At 38.1% G+C, this 18,713-nt stretch overlaps 1 protein-coding gene across 6 annotated transcripts in view; it reads left to right on the forward strand.

The window, feature by feature from the left end:
- The window catches only part of LOC139458355 (roundabout homolog 2-like), a 471,546-nt gene that overhangs the window by 247,128 nt on the left and 205,705 nt on the right, over nt 1-18,713 (forward strand). The window lies entirely within an intron of this gene.

Here is an 18,713-nt window from a genome sequence, read left to right on the forward strand (position 1 = left end):
TCAGTGTTAAGTGCATTAGCCCCAACCATATAATCATCATAATAGCCAAACACTCAACAATGATTACTCCCATGATGCAACTGTCTCGAAAGAGATTATTCAAACTTTTTCGCGTCCTAATTTTCAACATGCCCTGTCTGTTATCGAACATCTTGCAAACCCACTGCGCATTCACTTTGATGTTTCCCAGCTTAATTTTCATCACTTAATGACATTGTTTACATTCAAAACATTGCCTGTCCATCAGCCCAGGGATTGAAAATATCGCAAGCAATTTCTGGTGAGTATCTTTTCCGGGGGTGCGTGATAAGTCAGGTCTGGGCCATCCAGGTGTCCCGAGGAATTAGGCGAAATTTGTCCATTTTGAAAGCTTTGATATGCAGGGAAAAATTTGATTTTTTTCCTTTAGTTTGAATGAAAACATGCTCCCTATTTCAGGGAAAGAATTTGGCTTTTCATTAGCGATCCATTTCATTCCGTCATTTTAAACTGATTAATTGAAGGCAAAGAGCAGATAAGGTTCTATTTTATGTCAGCTCTGACATTGCACAGATTACCTGATTCTTTATTACGGTTATTTTATGAAAATGAGGAGGTAACAAATTCCAAAGGATGATGATGATGATGATGATGATGATGATGATAATGATGATGAAAAAACACTTAATTTACGTAACAAATGGTATTAACTATTTAAAACATCAATTTATTTTAAGTTACATCAAGTTATTTAATGAAAAATGGAGGTAACAAATTCCAATGATGATGATGATGATAATGATGATAACGGTGATGAACAAACACTGAATTTACATAACAAATGGTATTAACAATTTAACACATCAATTTGGCTTTTCTTTACAAAACCAAACCAACATGCCGAGCTTTGCAACCGCAAAAGGTGAAAATTTTATCCCATTGACATTATTGAGTGTTTTAAAGTTTCCTATAACGTGGAAAGTTTCCTATTTTCACATTTTCCAGGTGTGTCTGGTAATGCTATTGATGCTATTGACTACTGGCATGATGATAGCCACACTGATTGAAAGCATGTTTGAAAGGCCAGTATGCAGAGATTTTAAATGGCTGTTTCAGGGGCGTAAATGGAACATTGCATGTTCAAGAAAATGCTTCAATAAATAGATAATACTTTTGAAAACCTCTTGTGGCGGCCCATTTAGCACATTCAATCCAGGAACGGGTATTTGTGCAATGAATTGTAAAATTTGAATGTCATGGAAGTGAATGCCATAGTGGGATAGTTTCCGTTTATTAATATTTGTACTTACGTTGACGTAATAACGTTGTCAATAATGAGATTGTCCATCTTTCCAATCAATAAGCTTTTTGTGAAGGAAACAGGTTGATGCCAGTGTGATGCTCGATCAATGCCATCTATTAAAACGTTTGTTTTACTCTCACGAAAACACATGGGTCATTATCATGTTTTGGGCTGGATTCTGGTTGTGTTTACATTCAATTAACATTGATAATTCTTGCTTTAAATAAAGTATCTTTTATTAGATAATTATGAGGCACTCTGCTTATATAGAATAGAACTAATGAATTTTGGGCGCTTTATTGACAAGTGCATTGTTTTAGGAGTTTGGGACATTGGAATAACGGTTGTGTGTAGATGTGAGCATGAGAGGGCTATAACTTGCTGATATACTGAAGAGAATAGCCTAATGATGATTGAGGTGCCATGGGTTGGGCTTCCAGTTGCCAGGGAAATATTGCTAGAAACAGTGGTTTCACCAACACAAAAACAACAACAAATGTTTACAAGAAGTTATCCCATTTTGTACTTTTAATGAAGTAATAGAAGTGAAATGTCTGATTGTCTTCATTGTCTGCCGAAACAGGTTCCACCAGTTTCAAAAGGCAAAATAGTGGTGAAAACTATTTGAATGGTTCACTGAAAATCAGTGATTACACCAGGTGTTCATGACAAGGGTAAGCATGACCTGCTCTTTAATTAATGTTTGGAAAATGTTATAACTAGAATGTAACCTCAGAGAGCTATCGCCCACCCAATAACCACACCCACCCACCTATCCACCCCCCCAACACACACAGAAAACACTCACTCACTCACTCACTCACTCACTCACTCACTCACTCACTCACTCACTCACTCACTCACTCATGTATCTACAATAGATGGAAAACAGTCAGCCTGTTTATCGTTATTGGAAGAAGAAAACAGCATGCAGCAAGCTCCAGTAATTAGTCCTTCACTGTTTGCCCTTGGTGGTAAGATAAAACATCATGTCCATTAAACCCAATCTCCTACTGGCCTTAATCTCCACTCGTTGCTAATGAGTTGCCTCCAGATCCATGGTTTGTGGCCAGGTCAAACACAGCCTAGAAGGTGTATACAGGCCACATACCACTGTCTTCCACTGGTTAGGGGTAGTCCTTAGGGCAGGGATGGGTACCTCGGGTACGCGGGTACCCACAGGTCTGTCACGTGACATGGTGTTTAATGACAAAAATTATCTACACTCCATTGTTACACTACAAGTCATGAATGTTTCCATTTTTTTCTGACTGTTATATGTTTGAATAAAGATAAAGCTTTAGTCAACTTCAGTGTATGCATGAAGTATAGTGTACTTAGGTACTTTTTGCCGGGGCTCTGATGAATCAATTACCATTCAGACATTTTGTACCTATCTCTTGAGACCTACAGTGGGTAATAGTGGGTTGGGCACCCAGGTAGTAAATTCAGACTTATCCCAGCCCGAGTTGTCCTGTGGTTAAAGTGTTTGGAGACACAGGTTTGATTCCTTACAATGGTACAATGTGTGGAGGTAATTCTCTGTGTCCCCAAAACATGCCAGACACCACACTCACTTAAATCTTTTTAGTGAGTTAAATTATAAGTCATATAGGCAGTATGTCAGCCAAATTGTGACAACAATGAATTCTACATTAAAACTGATTTTGTGGATAATGGACAGTTTACTGCCTGGAATATCTCAATTCCTAAACGTTATTGTTAGGAACAGAAACAACTATAAAAGGGAGATTACTCTGTAACCAGGAAGAACGGAAATCAGTTGATGAAGTAAATACATGTATAACCCAATGACTGTGAGAGCCGACTGAAATTATCACGGTGTGTGACTTGGCAGATTGTCATCACGCGACAACAGCATGTGTTGCTCATGCTATCGCTCACTGGTTTCTCTGATATAGACATGGTGGAACTGACTTGTCTCCCTTTATTCTGCAATAATCTAATGACCCAGAGTGAGCTCATGGCTGTCCACTTTGTAGCTTTCTGAACGTAGATTTGAAAAATATGTGATTACGCTCAATTTTATAGCGCTGTGCGTTGACACGTTTCAGAGTTGAAAAAGGCGTTGAAATTGAAATCCCCTTCATTATCAAAGAGCAGAATAGCAGCGTGAGAATGTGTGGACTTTGACGTGATCGGAGCCTCACAATGACTGCTAATTCAACTGGTTGCTGTGTGTTTAGTTCATGACTAACTTTGGTTAGGATGGAGAGACGTTGAGCAACAGCTCGAATCAACAATTGGATGGCATAATGTTATCAAAACAGCCAAGAAACTGTTTAATCGCAATTATCACAAATTGAATAAAAGACAATATTTTTTCAATTTCCATTATTTTTTTTCCATTTTCTGAGATTATAATGCAAGGAACTGCCAGTCACTTTGGCGTATTTGCCGCAAGTTGCGCTAGAAGATGTTTTTCCTCACTTGGATCTCGATAAACAGTTGGATGCGTTTGCCCAAAAATCTTCCAATCTTTCATCAAATTTAATTCATGCCGTGAAGTAATTCTTTGGCGCCTGAAAACATTCAACAATGGTTGCATTGATTACATCAGGAATTTATCAAATTCCTTTCAAAGAATTGGTATGATTTTTGCCCTAATATTCATTACTTCAAATTCATAAATACCAAAATTCAATTAGATTCACAAAAGAAAGGGAACCAGACTACTGAAGACGTAAATGGAATAATACAATGGAATTCAATATCTTTTGTAAATATCTAAGCATTCTTATGAATATCTGATTTGAAATTATTGATCTAGAAAAAAGGAGTAAAATGTTTTTTCTGTATTTTTACGTGCTGGCCTCTTGCTCTACACACACTGTACAAAGCACAACAGCGGTAAATATGAATATGTCACGGGTAGAACATGCTGTGCTGTGTGGGCGGGGTTGGATCTGTACCGTCTTGCATCACAGGGTGGCCGAGTAGCTAAGGTGTTCACTTGTCAAGCTGCAAACCAGGGTTCCATTCCCCAGATGGGTACTACATGTATGTGTGAAACCCATTCCTGGTGTCTCCCACGGTGATAATGCTAGTTGTACCTGGAATATTACTTAGTCCTTGGATGGAGTGAGGGATGATATGTGATCATAACTTGATCATATTCTTGCCATGACTGGTGACAGATATGTTAAAGATATATAATTATGATGCATAGCCACAGACATGTATATGACATAAATAACCTGACAACTAGAAGATATATTTCAAAACACATGGAGGAAAAAAATGAAACTATTGACAAAATAATAATTGCTGAAAATTCATCAGGTTACTCAAACAAAAGTTATGAATTCATTTGTCAAACATTTTTCATTACAAAGAAGTTAGCAAATAAACTGCTGAGTCGGGGTTTTACTTAGTGCTCTAAAGTGTCTCCGATAATTGCCGTCATAAACCACTCTGACAGTTTATTTGCACCGAGATTGCCATCATTGCCTGTGGCAAGGTGATCGCACATACAAAATGAGTTCATATCTGTCATAAACCTGTTTCCTTAAAACCCAAATGTCTGATGACCACGGGGTATGTTTCAGTATATTGTGACGAGAAGACATGTTTGCTTCCTAGAAGCCATTAAGGAATATACAGTTTGCGTTGCCGTTGCAGCCTTCAGCCTTGCTAGCTTGTTTACTTACAACAATCATTAGCAGTTTCTCCTCCGATGATTGTTCCACAGTGCTGGCCTCAGGCGTGCAAGATCTAACCATTATGGAGATCCGCCTCGGAAAAAACAAAATTGAAATGTTTAGTTTGATTCTGAAGGGCTGTGGTATACACTGTATAGGACTGAGTCACAGCTCGATCAAATGGTTGTGTCAAAAACATTGACTGTTGTCAAAAACATTGACTGTTTTGTGTATTTTGGTAGGGGATATGCTTATATATGTGTGTTTTTCTGTAATGTTTGAAAATAATCCGATTTGACAGGGGTATCAAATGATTGTATCATACATCTGATAAAACCAACTGTGACTTATTTGTTTAGAAAACATGTCGTTTGTGATTTTTTGGCAGTTTTAAAAAATGGATTTTATGAAAAAAGGTTACAATTTCTTTAACTGTGGTCATGAGAATGTTTGGAGGAAATTTGTTCATGCAGTTTGAAAAGAAATAGTGACAAACATTATGAGTTTCAAATCAGGTTAGAGGTATCAAATCAGTGGCATAACTCAGAATTCAAATTCATTTTTCTACTAAATTAGATGAGATAATGGTTGCTTTTCTACTTTTCTGTCATATATTTGTGTATTAGAAAATACAAATTTATTCTGTTCTTGAAAACCAGACGAGAGACATTTTAAAAAGGATGTGCCGTTGTAATCAAAAGGGAGATTACCGTAATGCTGATATTAAGACTTCTGGTTGAAGTTTCACTTTTAAAGGTATGTAAAAGAAATTCTACAGAATCATTACCAATTGGAAATACCACGTCATTAAAGTTTCCATCCTGTTTTTGAGATGTCCCCTACATCTAGATGATCGTAGATTTCTAATTAGGGCCCCAAGTGTTACGAGAGACAAATTGTATTGTGTATAAACATGCAATTACGAATCTGATTTAGTCGGTCACTAGATTGATCCAGTTTTGTTATGAACAATTCATTACCGGGGCACATCTGAGCTTTCTATTTCAGTGACGACATTGACGACGAAAATCTGACAATCTGCCGTCATCGTCAGTTGCTTTGATGTATGTAAAGGGGTCGACAATTCACTTTGTGAGGGTATTGATTGTGACGGTGTTGTAGAGTTTACATGACATTCCACTCCCATGTACAAGGCCCCACTCTATTCAACGTAAGTGACGAAATTTGTTCGTGTTTTTCTCCGGTGTTTTTCCATGTACTGGATGTGGACACTTCATGTTGAGACTTTCGTAGAACTAGCAGTGATCAGGGTCATTATGTAGTCCAAGTGGGGAGTTTAGAAGGCACATTGTCTGAAGAAACAGCAATTCGATAGCTGCATATAGTTGATTATGGAAAAATGATTTATAAAAACCTTTCCAGAATAAATTATCTCAAAGTTGAACGAATGAAGTAATTAGCTCTTATTTGCTTAATTTAGGTGTATTGAAATGCCATTAATATTTGATAAACAATTTGTTTCTGAAAAATAATTTTGAAATTCATATCTGATGTAACAGATTGTATGACCAATCTAAATTGCATGATATAACTCCTGTAAGCGTAATTGCAAACCTGAAGCAAATCAGGCCAGACACACCAGGAAGGATGCTGTCACTAGTTATCAATATATTCATATTTTCCATAGCTCATTTGTCTGAATTACAATTCATGACGTGACAAATCCAGTTTTCTTGAACTTCCAATATTCGTCCATTCCATCCATTTGAGTGTGAACTGGAGCAAAAGGTTTAAAACCAAAAATGTTACCGCGAAGTCAAGCGGAATAAGAATGGAGAAGCATAATGATATAGTCAATATCACCCTCCTGTAGTATGCTGGGAGTTGAAGGTTGCAATGTGATCAGACAAGATCCCATCTCTCCACAGTGGGTGTCGTTTCCATATTAATAATGGTATGAGTCATCACATACCACTACGCAACTGGTAACCTCCACTGTAGATCAGCCGTGTTGAACACCATGTATCCTCGGTTGGTCACACGCTTATTTATTCAGTATTTCATTCACAGGGCGAGCAGACTTGACTCACTTGAATGCATAGCCATTTTATTCCGAGTCGTTCCAACAACATATTTACAAATATTCAGGAACTTGTTGAATGGATGAAAGGCTGTTGAATGGTTTGTGCTCTTCTTAAGCCTTTAAGCCCATGGATGTGTTTTCCATTCATGCATAGAATTAATTCAGAAAAGCTGGTTAGAGAGTGAGGCATTATTTTTCAGTTAAATTCTTTATTTTGCAGTGTTTTGAGGAAAACAGTTTGTAATTGTTATTCTTTTTGTTTCCACATACATCATGTTGATTTGGATTAAGACTAGTATAAGTGAACCATTTGGTTGACAACTCGCAATTGTATTTAGATGAATTTTTTAACTTTTTAGGTAGAAATTATTAAATTTATTTAACATGTTAAGTTTGAAAATAAGATATATGCTTTTGTTTTTGAATTGCAGGATATTCTTGCTTATGTCCTTTCCATGGTAAAAGACACAAGAACTGCATCCATTCAGTTGATCACTAACCTGAAATTTAAGGGGTTTTACAATAGGCCGGGACATAAGAGAGACAGTTCCCAGTGTGAATCAGGCTGACAAGTCCCACCTCATTGTTTCCATTCCAAGCTGCTGTGCACCAGTAATGTGCATTGGAAAAAAGCAGAAACAGAAACAATGTAGTTACAGAAAACCATAATTGCTAGGCAACATGCAAATTTGAAAATGTAAATTTGTTTGAATTTAAATCTTGAAAATTAAATTTTTTAAAAGTTACAAAGTAACATCTTCTGCCAAAAAGACAATGAAAGTTTTGATGTTTGGGGAAAAAATATGACTTGTGATTTGTGCTTCTGGAAAATATCCAACTGATAAATAAGCACATATGCATGCATAGTTTCCTTTGCCTGGCGTGTTTAGTTTAACAGTTAATGATAGTATGTCAAAAGGTGATAAAAACAACCTTCTCTATTCTACTGCCACCCCATTATAAACGATTACCTTGGTAATTTAAGCTGCTATTTTTCATGTCTACTTTTCATCCTTTTATTGAAATGTCTCTTCAATTTAATTGTGATTTTCTGAGAAACTAAAAGAGTGCCGACATGGCAGAAAGGCTGATCATGATGTCTCCTGTATTGTGAAGGCAGCTTCAGCCACGATGTCACGGTATTGATGGAAACCAGTGCAGTAATTTGTAGCAGGTAGTGGTTGGAGGTAGGGGAATTATCTGTCTATTTCAGTCCGAGTTGACCTCCTAGCCATAGTTTTTTTCAAGCAGCCAATCCAATCAATGAGCAGTGATGTATATTTCTCCTGACAGCCCATCACGGGCGAGAGTGTCTGCTATTAGCTTGATAGATGAGGAAATAGACGTTGTTTATATCGCCATTGTGCGTCTATTTCAACTGAGCCATTATTACACATTTCTCTTTGTATGACAATGACCAAATTATTCATATAAATGCTCAAAGGAAATGAAAACACTGTTATGATGAAAGTTGTTGGGCCTTCACTGCAACAGTTGGTACGGATATTATGTTCAAATGATGCGCAATTAATTTATTTGATGACAAGTGATGAGTAACCGAAACGTAACCCTTTCTCTTTTACTCATTTATATCCACTTGTAGGGCTGGAGTTCAATACTATATAGCCCTGAATATGTATAAATATCAGATTTATGGATACAGTTTAAATTTGCCTTGTCCACATTTCGGCCTTGGAACTTTATTATAGTGCCCTAATCATGGATGCATTATATTTTACAGTAATATTATGTGTCAAAGAGATGCATTCAATTGATCATGCATTTTTTATATTGGATGCTGTGTTTATTTTTGTACCCAGCCAGCTCCATCTTGTAGGTCCAGTGCAGTGTTTTAGTGTAGTGTTGCGATGTACGGCTGAGTAATGTGTTGTGTCAGGAAAACGTTTTTGTTGTTGCGCTTTTTGTTATTAGTCACAGTCAGCCATGTGAAGTTCCTTCCTTGCACAGCAAACACTTAACACTTTCCTTTCTTTTTTTCTATGTCTGTGTTCATAATTTTTTTTTCATCAAACTTCTTTTTTCTCATGTAAGAAATGAAAATTTTTTGTTTGGAGATGATTTTATAGATGGCCTGTATCTTGATGTACTGATATTCTTCATTGCTCTGGAAATGCATGATCATGGCACTTTAGTTTTTTCTCCAGCCCTGATTATGGATGGATGGATTTTTGATTCACTGTGTATGATTTTGTATGATTAATGAACATAATAAACTTTGGGCATTATAGATATACATTCATGCTTGTTGCTCGTGTCCATTCTACAAGACAATAAAATATTGAGATAAAACATTTCAGTGGTGTCTACTAATGACGCCATCATATTCAAGTCTCACAAGGTGGCATCTCTCAAGAAATGAATTCCGAAAAAGACATAATTATTTCCAATTTTTTTTCCACAAAATTACTCCACTGTTTGAAAAAACCTGCTTTCATTATAAGAACATGGAGGCGGACTGAGTCATAGACTTATCACAGGCACTAACATGCGATCTTCCCTCCTCTGCGACAAAAGAGTCATTAGAGAGCTAAAAATCATCACGTGTCCATCGGCAGTATTGACGTTTTTTGATGGGCAAACATGCCTTATCGTTTTGCCTCCACCTGAAGAGTGCAGCCCATTTTCTGCGACATTCCTCGTTGAAATTTTCGTTCTCGACATAACGATCGCCAAAACCATGTCATTAGAATCTGAGGGTGCCTTCATTCCGTCAAGACTTAACGCGATCCTTCTTTTCAAAATTGAATGTTGAATTGAATTTTTTCGATCACCATTGTTGAAAGGCAGAAGATCTCATGTTGTGGAACTATTGTGTGTCTAATACACCGCCACTGTTTCATAACCCTCGATTTCAACTCTCATTACTTTCTGTGTAATTTGCTTCATTTTCCTGTATCAATTTTGCTAAACTTTTCACATGTTGGACACACTTGGAGGTTGGCTGGAGAACACATGGACATCCGTGGTAATTATGGAACCATCAACAACCTTGGGCACAGATTCATCATGTTTTTTTGAGTAATTGAAAATTAAAATTTCACAAATGAATGGGCACAGTTGTGTAGTCACTGGTTAATCTATTTTTAAATGTTTTATTTTTAACTAATAACAATTTTGTAAATGCCTCATTTAAAACATTTGTGTCCATTTTGTTAATGTTTCTTGTTCCATATGAAACTATATTCTGACATCTGTCACAGAAATAGAGGAAAATGTTGACGTGGATGGAAAGTGTCTGATGAGAGCATCGTTGATTGTTTTCATTTTCGTAGTATTGTTTGGTATGTGTTTGATCAGAAACATTTACATTCATACTTTGCTATTGCTAATTTCATTTGAAACCACACTCATCTTAAATAAACAAGGTATAGTTTTCTGAAAGTAAATTTCAAATGGAATTTGTGTACCATCAGAACGGCACTGATGCTAAGTGTTTGGATTACAACATTGATGGATTATGTTCATTATCGCGAGGCATCATATTGGTATGTAATAGGAAGTGATTATAATGTAGCTCGCCAAATTACAAGTGTTCATCACCCCATGACATCATATCGACATCAACACGTCAAGAATCTTGCAACTCAACAATGACAAGTTGTTGAGAGGGGACCCCTTTCGTGAAATCAACGAAAATCTGTAATAATCCAATTACGCATATCCCGTTCATCTATGAGTCAGCTCGGAAGAGGGCCACTCCAACTTTAGCCTGATTGATTCACCAAGTTGTAACATTGTAACATGTACAGGCAAACTCCAGTTACATGCATGTAACCACAGTAATTTGTTTACCTTGTTATTTGAAACACAGTTTGAGAAGAAAGAGACTTCGGGTACCAAAATTGCCAATATCGGATGTGAATGAGCACTTTGACCTATTCAACTTCCGATTGGGGATAGCTCATCGACAGTATTCATAGCATTTGATCAAATTATCTGGTAGAATGTGCAATTCATTGATGTTAATAAACCCTAGACAACAGGGGCTCCCCCTGGGGGGCCAGCATGGTACCGATGGATCAATGATGATATAACTAAGTTGGGAAACCAACTGCTCAGCTTTGATGAAAAATTCAAACTGGTTGTCATGGCTGCCATGGATTTGAGTGTTTGGCAGATCTGGACAGTTGATAGTGTTTATTTTATGAGATGTTCATTTAACAAATCAGGTGCTTTGTAGTAAGTGTGAATAATCATTGAAGAGATATTGTGAAAACAGTTTTTATGAGATTTTGGTTTTGAGGTACCTGTTGCGATGGACTTCAGTGAGGTATATGAGGTTGGTCAGGTGGGTCATTCAGCTGGATTAAAGAATCGTTGTGAGCTCATGTTTTCATGTGGTATTTGTTGTCAATTGTTCTTTGAATGTTCTTAGACTGTCTTCGTGGTCTCGGGGACAGAGCATTTGCTTGGAGAGTGGAAGGTCAGTGGTAAGATCTTTTGCTATTAAGGAGCTAAAACAAGGACTGGTCAGCTTGGGGTCAGTATACTGTGTCTGAGTGATATTTGGCATCAGTATACTGTGTTTGAGTGAGGTATCCATGCCCAACTGTGCCAAGGTATCTCCGTGGGATCAGGTGGTTGAGCTCACTGACTTGGTTGATTCATGTCATCGTATCCTAATTACGTGGATTGATGCTTGTAATGTCAATCATTGGATAGTCTGGTCGAGACTCGATTATGTACAGACCACCATTATATAGCTTCAATATTGCCGAGTGTGGCGTTAAACAACAAACATATAAAACAAAAATCAAGTTTTCCAGAATTATATTGACACACTATACTGTAACTAAAAGACTGTTCAAGACAGAGTTAAACCATGTTCTCTCTATTGTGGTAACATCTCTGACTTTATAAACATTTCAGACAGTTGTCCTTGTACAAGGACACAGACATTAACTTTGTAAGTTCAAACTCACTGCATTCTTGCTTCATAATTCATTTAATTTTGTGACATTTTGTAACTTTGATGATAGCAGTTAGGATATCCATCATGCTAACGATCAGCAGCCATGTTGTTCACTACAGCCTCCGATGAAGCTCGTGAACCATTCCTTGTTTATTTCACATTGTTTTATGGTAGTGCTAACTTTTTTCAAGGCAACGCTGATGCTAAATTGAGTTTTCTTCAATTCAACTCTGTCAGCCCCCGGAAGGATTCGAGATCTTCTTTGATCAAGGTTTACAATGGCATGTAAATAACAGAGGGCTACTCTTGATGAAAGTTTAAAAACATAATTTATCCCCACTGCGGCTTACAGCAACATGGGAGTGTTGTTTTAGTCTGTTTAGCAATTCAGTCTTTCTGGTTGCAATCTTTGGATCAAGTCACACTGGTTTTAAGTATCCGATTTTGTTTGTGTGCGCTAAAAATTCACCCAATAAAATTCTAATTGTGTTATCAAAATAACGCCAGGAAAATTGTAAAGATACATGGAATATGATTGCTGAGGTGTATTCGGTGGCGTGTGCTGTAGAGAGTTGGTGTCTGTTGTGGGTGTCTGTTGTGGGTGTCGGTTGTGGGTTGTTGGTGTCAGTTGTGGGTGTCGGTTGTGGGTGTCGGTTGTGGGTGTCGGCTGTGGGTGTCGGCTGTGGGTGTCGGTTGTGGGTGTCGGTTGTGGGTGTCGGTTGTGGGTGTTAGTTGTGGGTGTCGGATGTGGGTGTCGGCTGTGGGTTGTTGGTGGTGGGTTGTTGGTGTCAGTTGTGGGTGTCGGTTGTGGGTGTCGGCTGGGGGTGTCGGCTGTGGGTGTCATGTAGTCGCACTGAGGAGTAAGCCATGCTGGAAATAAGGTGTTATTGTGTGTTTCTTTTTGTCTTTATTAATGAAGGATTGTTTCTTTTGTCTTAATTAATTGAGGAATGTTTCTTTTGTCTGAATTAATGGGGATAGTTCTTTAGGCAGCTTTTTCTCCATCTTCTGCAACATGGAATCAAACATTGATGCAGTTTGTGAAACAGAGGGGTTCTATTTGGGACGTACATGTGATTGATAAATGCAAAAAATTATTTAGCAATTTGCATAGGTAGTGGGGTTATTTTGGTTGAAAACATATCAACAAGTCATTGTTGTCCATCCAAACACTTTGAAATTCCAAATATATAAATATTGTCGAACAGAGGAGGATGCATATCCATGCACCTGCTTCTGGAACAACGTATGTCAGTGTGTCATTCAGCCATGGTGTCATCCAGCCTTGGTATCATCCAGCCTTGGTGTCATCCAGCCTTGGTGTCATACTGTCCTGGTGTCATACTGCCTTGGTGTCATCCAGCCTTGGTGTCATCCAGCCTTGGTGTCATCCAGCCTTGATGTCATCCAGCCTTGGTGTCATACTGTCCTGGTGTCATCCAGCCTTGGTGTCATCCAGCCTTGGTGTCATAGTCCTTGGTGTCATCCAGCCTTGGTGTCATACAGCCTTGGTGTCATACTGTCTTGGTGTCATCCTGGTTGGTGTCATCCAGCCTTGGTGTCATAGTCCTTGTGTCATCCAGCCATGGTGTCATCCAGCCTTGGTATCATCCAGCCTTGGTGTCATCCAGCCTTGGTGTCATACTGTCCTGGTGTCATACTGCCTTGGTGTCATCCAGCCTTGGTGTCATCCAGCCTTGGTGTCATCCAGCCTTGATGTCATCCAGCCTTGGTGTCATACTGTCCTGGTGTCATCCAGCCTTGGTGTCATCCAGCCTTGGTGTCATAGTCCTTGGTGTCATCCAGCCTTGGTGTCATACAGCCTTGGTGTCATACTGTCTTGGTGTCATCCAGGTTGGTGTCATCCAGCCATGGTGTCATAGTCCTTGTGTCATCCAGCCTTGGTGTCATCCAGCCTTGGTGTCATACTGTCTTGGTGTCATCCAGCCTTGGTGTCATAGTCCTTGTGTCATCCAGCCTTGGTGTCACCCAGCCTTGGTGTCATCCAGCCTTGGTGTCATCCAGCCTTGGTGTCATCCAGCCTTGGTGTCATACTGTCTTGGTGTCATCCAGGTTGGTGTCATCCAGCCTTGGTGTCATCCAGCCTTGGTGTCATACTGTCTTTGTGTCATCCAGGTTGGTGTCATCCAGCCTTGGTGTCATAGTCTTTTGTGTCATACAGTTTTGTGTCATACTGTCTTTGGTGTCATTCAGCCTTTGTGTGAAACAGTTTTGTGTCATTCAGCCTTTGTGTGAAACAGTTTTGCGTCATAGTTTTTCTGTCATTTAGGCTTGGTGTCACACAGGTCATCTGGCAAACTAGCCTTTCATTTCTCAAATTTGAATGCATTTCCTGTGTCTAAATATATCATTTTGCAAACATTCCTGTGTCTGAAAACATCAATTTGCAAACCAATGTGTGAGTGAGTACATCATTCTGAACGCATTTGGTCTGTTCATCTGTGATGAAGGATGTTCTCTCACCTAATGATTATCAGTCTTTTCTTTGAATTGGCTGGCCAAACTGCACAATATTTCACATGGCCAGTGCCATAAAGCTAAGTCTGAGGAGATTATTCACACTTTGAGTCCATTAAACTTGAGAAGAATGATGTTACGATTGGTCCTACGTTTTCGTGTCATGTTGGTCCCGAATTAAGGCCGACATAACTACATTATGAAATCCCATGATGCAATAGCCAAAATGGTTTTGTAAGTGTTCTATTGACAAGGACCCGGCAAACCTCATTACGATGGCCTGACGTTAAAACCACATGCCCTGGAATTGCCCGTGGGGAATTCTGAATCCAAATTTGGCATAAAAATGAATTGGCAGCAAAAGTCAAAAAGGTAGTTCGTAATACACCACGTCTGAATATCACATGAAATTATTTGCATGCATTTTCAGTAATTTTAAGCCTCTTTTACCCAAATATCTGAATATTTTTGTGATCATGTTGGCACATCTTGTTGGTGAAATGGTTGTTTATTTTACCTCAAAATATGAAAGATTTTGTGTTTCTAAGTGAATTTTGTCTGTGAAATGGTTTGAAAATATCGGAAAATTAGTTTGAATGCAAAAAAAGCAAGCAATTATATGAAAAAGTGAAAAAAAGTAACTCTAATTAGTTGGATTTGACACTCTGAGGCAGGCAATCTCATAAATTCAAGATGCATCAGAATATATCAGAATATTTATCCTTTTTCAAATCATTTTAAAAATGTCATAAATTTTTAAGAATGGTATTTTAAATATAGACCAAAAAATATTAATATGGTTGTTCGTTATTGAACTTTCTTAAACATGTCAGAAAACTGCTTTTGCTTGTCGCCATATTTATTTCAGGTTTGATATGATTTGTCAAACATGGATTCCAAATAAAGTCCAAGTGTCTATAAGATGTCAAATAAGATAGTAAAGATTAACATTGTGTGATGTTTGTATCAAATAGGCTTAAGCCAGCGTGCCATCCATCCAGTATTAAAGCATGGTGTCAGATATTGGCATGATGATAAAAACGTACCAGGATTGAATTTCATCTGAAGAACCTTCTACTTTGAAGGCGAAAAATGATTTTTTTTGGGGAAGCTTCATCCAATAATTCAAATATTTCAAAAACGCTTTTTGACCCAGAGATGAAACCTTCAAAGGTCAAGACAATGTCGGAAATTTAATACTCCCTTTGGAAGACTTTGAATAATGTGATTCTGGTAGATTTTGAGTCATGACATTGGGACCACAATATGGGACGTGGGGCACATATTCTCATCATATTTGTTGTTGTAGTCATATACATTACAAGCCGGGTGAATCTGGCATCCCCAGATGACAAAGCAGGAGAGTTTTTCCAAGATTCTGCAAGTACGCAGCTGTTTTTCAGAGCAAGCACGTTTGAAATCAGAGCCTCTTTTTGACACACATTGGGTCACATGTCGGCAGTGAGGATGTTGTCTGTAGACAGCCATGAAATGACTGGGACTTACGTTGGTTGCTATTTCCACAAGTTTGGAATAATTTGTGGAAATATAACCAGAAGAAAGACTGCTTCCTGTGGCTTCAACATACTCTTCTCCTTCAACATAGGATGGTTTGGCTGGAGTTCTGGTCAGGGTACTTCATTCACAACTTTAGGTTTCACCAAAAAAATCCATTTGGAGACTTTTGCAAATTGATTTTTCTCCTCTGATATTTTGGTCAATCATACTGAACTTGTGGATGTGTTCTACATTTTGTTACTGACAACAAATCCTCTGGAAAATGGCAAAACTTAGAACTTAATATAATATAAGATTTGTTTTGATATCGTAGATTCTCTTAGTTTTACATAACCAGTGAGAAGACATAAGGGTTTTTTTCGTTCTTGACTTTTGGCCTTGAAGCCGCAATCCCTGAGGATTGAATGTTGTAGGGAAATAGTGCCATGTGTGTCTTATTGGGACATCATTATCAAAACAAATTATTTTTGAAATATATGTTGCTACAGTATGAAAGATCTTCAGTAAGTAATAGACCTATTTGAGCCAAATTGGGGAATTGCAAATAGATTTTAGAAATTCCTGTCCAGGATATTTTTTAAATCAGTGCCGGTTGACTTGGGGTTATAATGGTCAAGTTTTCAGCAAGGACACCTGAACAAGCTTATGTGAAATAAGGCATGTGTGATTGCATGAGGATATATAGTTAAGTTGAGCCAATGTAACGGATGAACACAGGACAGTAGGGATTACCCACAGATTGTCAGTGACAGAGCTTTGGTCCACGCCCATAATTAGCCTGGCTCATCCAAGGGTAGACATACCACATTGTACTACTATCTCCCTGACAACTAGTTCAAGTGTACAGAGTTGTGTGGGGAGTGTTATCTGGGTAAGACTGATCTTTGTTGGGGGGATTACTATTTTAACCCAAGCAAGTAAACTTCAAAGTTTGGCCAGTCTGTGGCATTCCAGCCCTAAAGAGCGAGAACATGTCGACAGTAAACTGTGAACAAGGTATTTGTTTGTGGTATTGCGCACGCCTGATGTTGGCTTACTTCTTGACCTATCTGTCATTTAAGGGATCGGTAATCCAGAGCTACCAAAGCATACAGGTATGTAGTGTTTGAGTGTTAGTGTCATTATAGTGCTTTTATAGTGCTTTTCCAACGGCAATAAATACATCAAATAAGCTTTGAGGGGGCGATCTTTGTGTTGTGTTAAGAGAAAAGTTATTATAGAAGATAAAATTCTACCAGTGAACTTGAAAGGAATGATTTTCAAACAATGTAGGATATGAAATAATTGGAAGAATAAGATAAGATTCACACTAATTTAGGGCACATTGAGATGGGATAAAACTTGAACAAAGATTTCTTTCATTTAAGATAAATTTAAAATAAATTGTGCTTCTTTTGTTGTCAGGATGTGAAACAAGCTCCAAGTATGTCCAACAATTGAATTAAAATGGCCTCAATTGTGACAGAAGGTTATTGTCAGATCATGTCCATTTTCATATGTACATACATTTAGATCATATCCATTTGCACACACATGCAGATCATATGTATTCATCACCAGTGGTAAAATCATGATGAATGTGTTCATCTTCAAGGATGTTATGAATGTATATATAGAACAGGATGCCTAACATCCAAGTGAGCTAGGAATACAAAAAAGGGTTTTGCTGGTCTAAATCTGGAGCCTTTTAGCGCCTGTACATGACTGACATCACACAATCTGGAAACAGAAAGAAGCACATATTCCCGAGACTTGTGTGTGTCACTGGCGATACAGCCTTCGGCCCTGTTCTCCTAGATAGCATCTATATCATGTCACTTGGTGATTCTCAACAGGCTCAGCAGAAGTTGCTGTGAGTGAACACGGCAAGCCGCTGACTCAGCTTCACTGGACAGGAGGAATCAGCAGTATCCTGGCTGTGCTGGTATAGATTCTCACCCTTCACAGACTCTTAATGTTTGTTGTGATACTGGGTCAGAATAGCTGCCCAGTATATTTTTCCATGTGAACGGCTACTTAGCTGACTGCATGTTAACATTCATGTGATGTAGCTCATGCTATCAACCACCGGTTTGCCTTGCCCAGACTCCATGTACAGGCAGCCATGATACAGCCGGAATATTGCAGACTGCTGTGTAAACAAACATTACAATACATTGTCCACTATGATTATGACAGATCATTGTCTTTAGAAGAAATTGAGACCCTCTACATCTTGACCACGGAGGCGGTCTTAATACAACATATTGTTGTATCACAATACAGTTTGTATTGACAAGACCCAGCTACTGAAGGAGGCATTTGCATGCTTGTAGCAATGGTAGAATGGGTTAAAATTTGGTTTACTTATCATAAAACTAAGGTTGGTTTAACATGTTTTCTTGCTATCAATCTCAGATTTGTATGGGTCATTTTTCAGTTTCCTGGAGGAAGGGGGTTGAGTAGGTATCCCCTCAATCACACATTGAAACAATGGAGGGTTTTACTTTGTGAGAAAATTGAATTGGAGATTTGAATTGTCATTAAAAAGACCTTACTGTTTTTATTCCTTTATTGTTGAAAGTAAATTGAAACGAGATTTGTAATTGACATGTCTGAATTCAGCCAGTGAACTGCTTGGAATGAAGTATTTACACCATTAATCAAAAGGAATTTCTGGAATTGAAGTTTTCTTTTCAATCCATCATGAAACGAATTGTTCTGAAGTTTATGGACGAGCTGTAATTGGGATTCACTGTTAAATGCAAAGCTGGGCCAGACTTAAAGGTTGAAATTTAAATTGGATTGGAAGTTGAT

This window comes from Haliotis cracherodii, unplaced genomic scaffold, assembly GCF_022045235.1.
Source record: "Haliotis cracherodii isolate W230 unplaced genomic scaffold, xgHalCrac1.p SCAF_12, whole genome shotgun sequence".
NCBI classification, from domain to species: Eukaryota; Metazoa; Mollusca; class Gastropoda; order Lepetellida; family Haliotidae; genus Haliotis; species Haliotis cracherodii.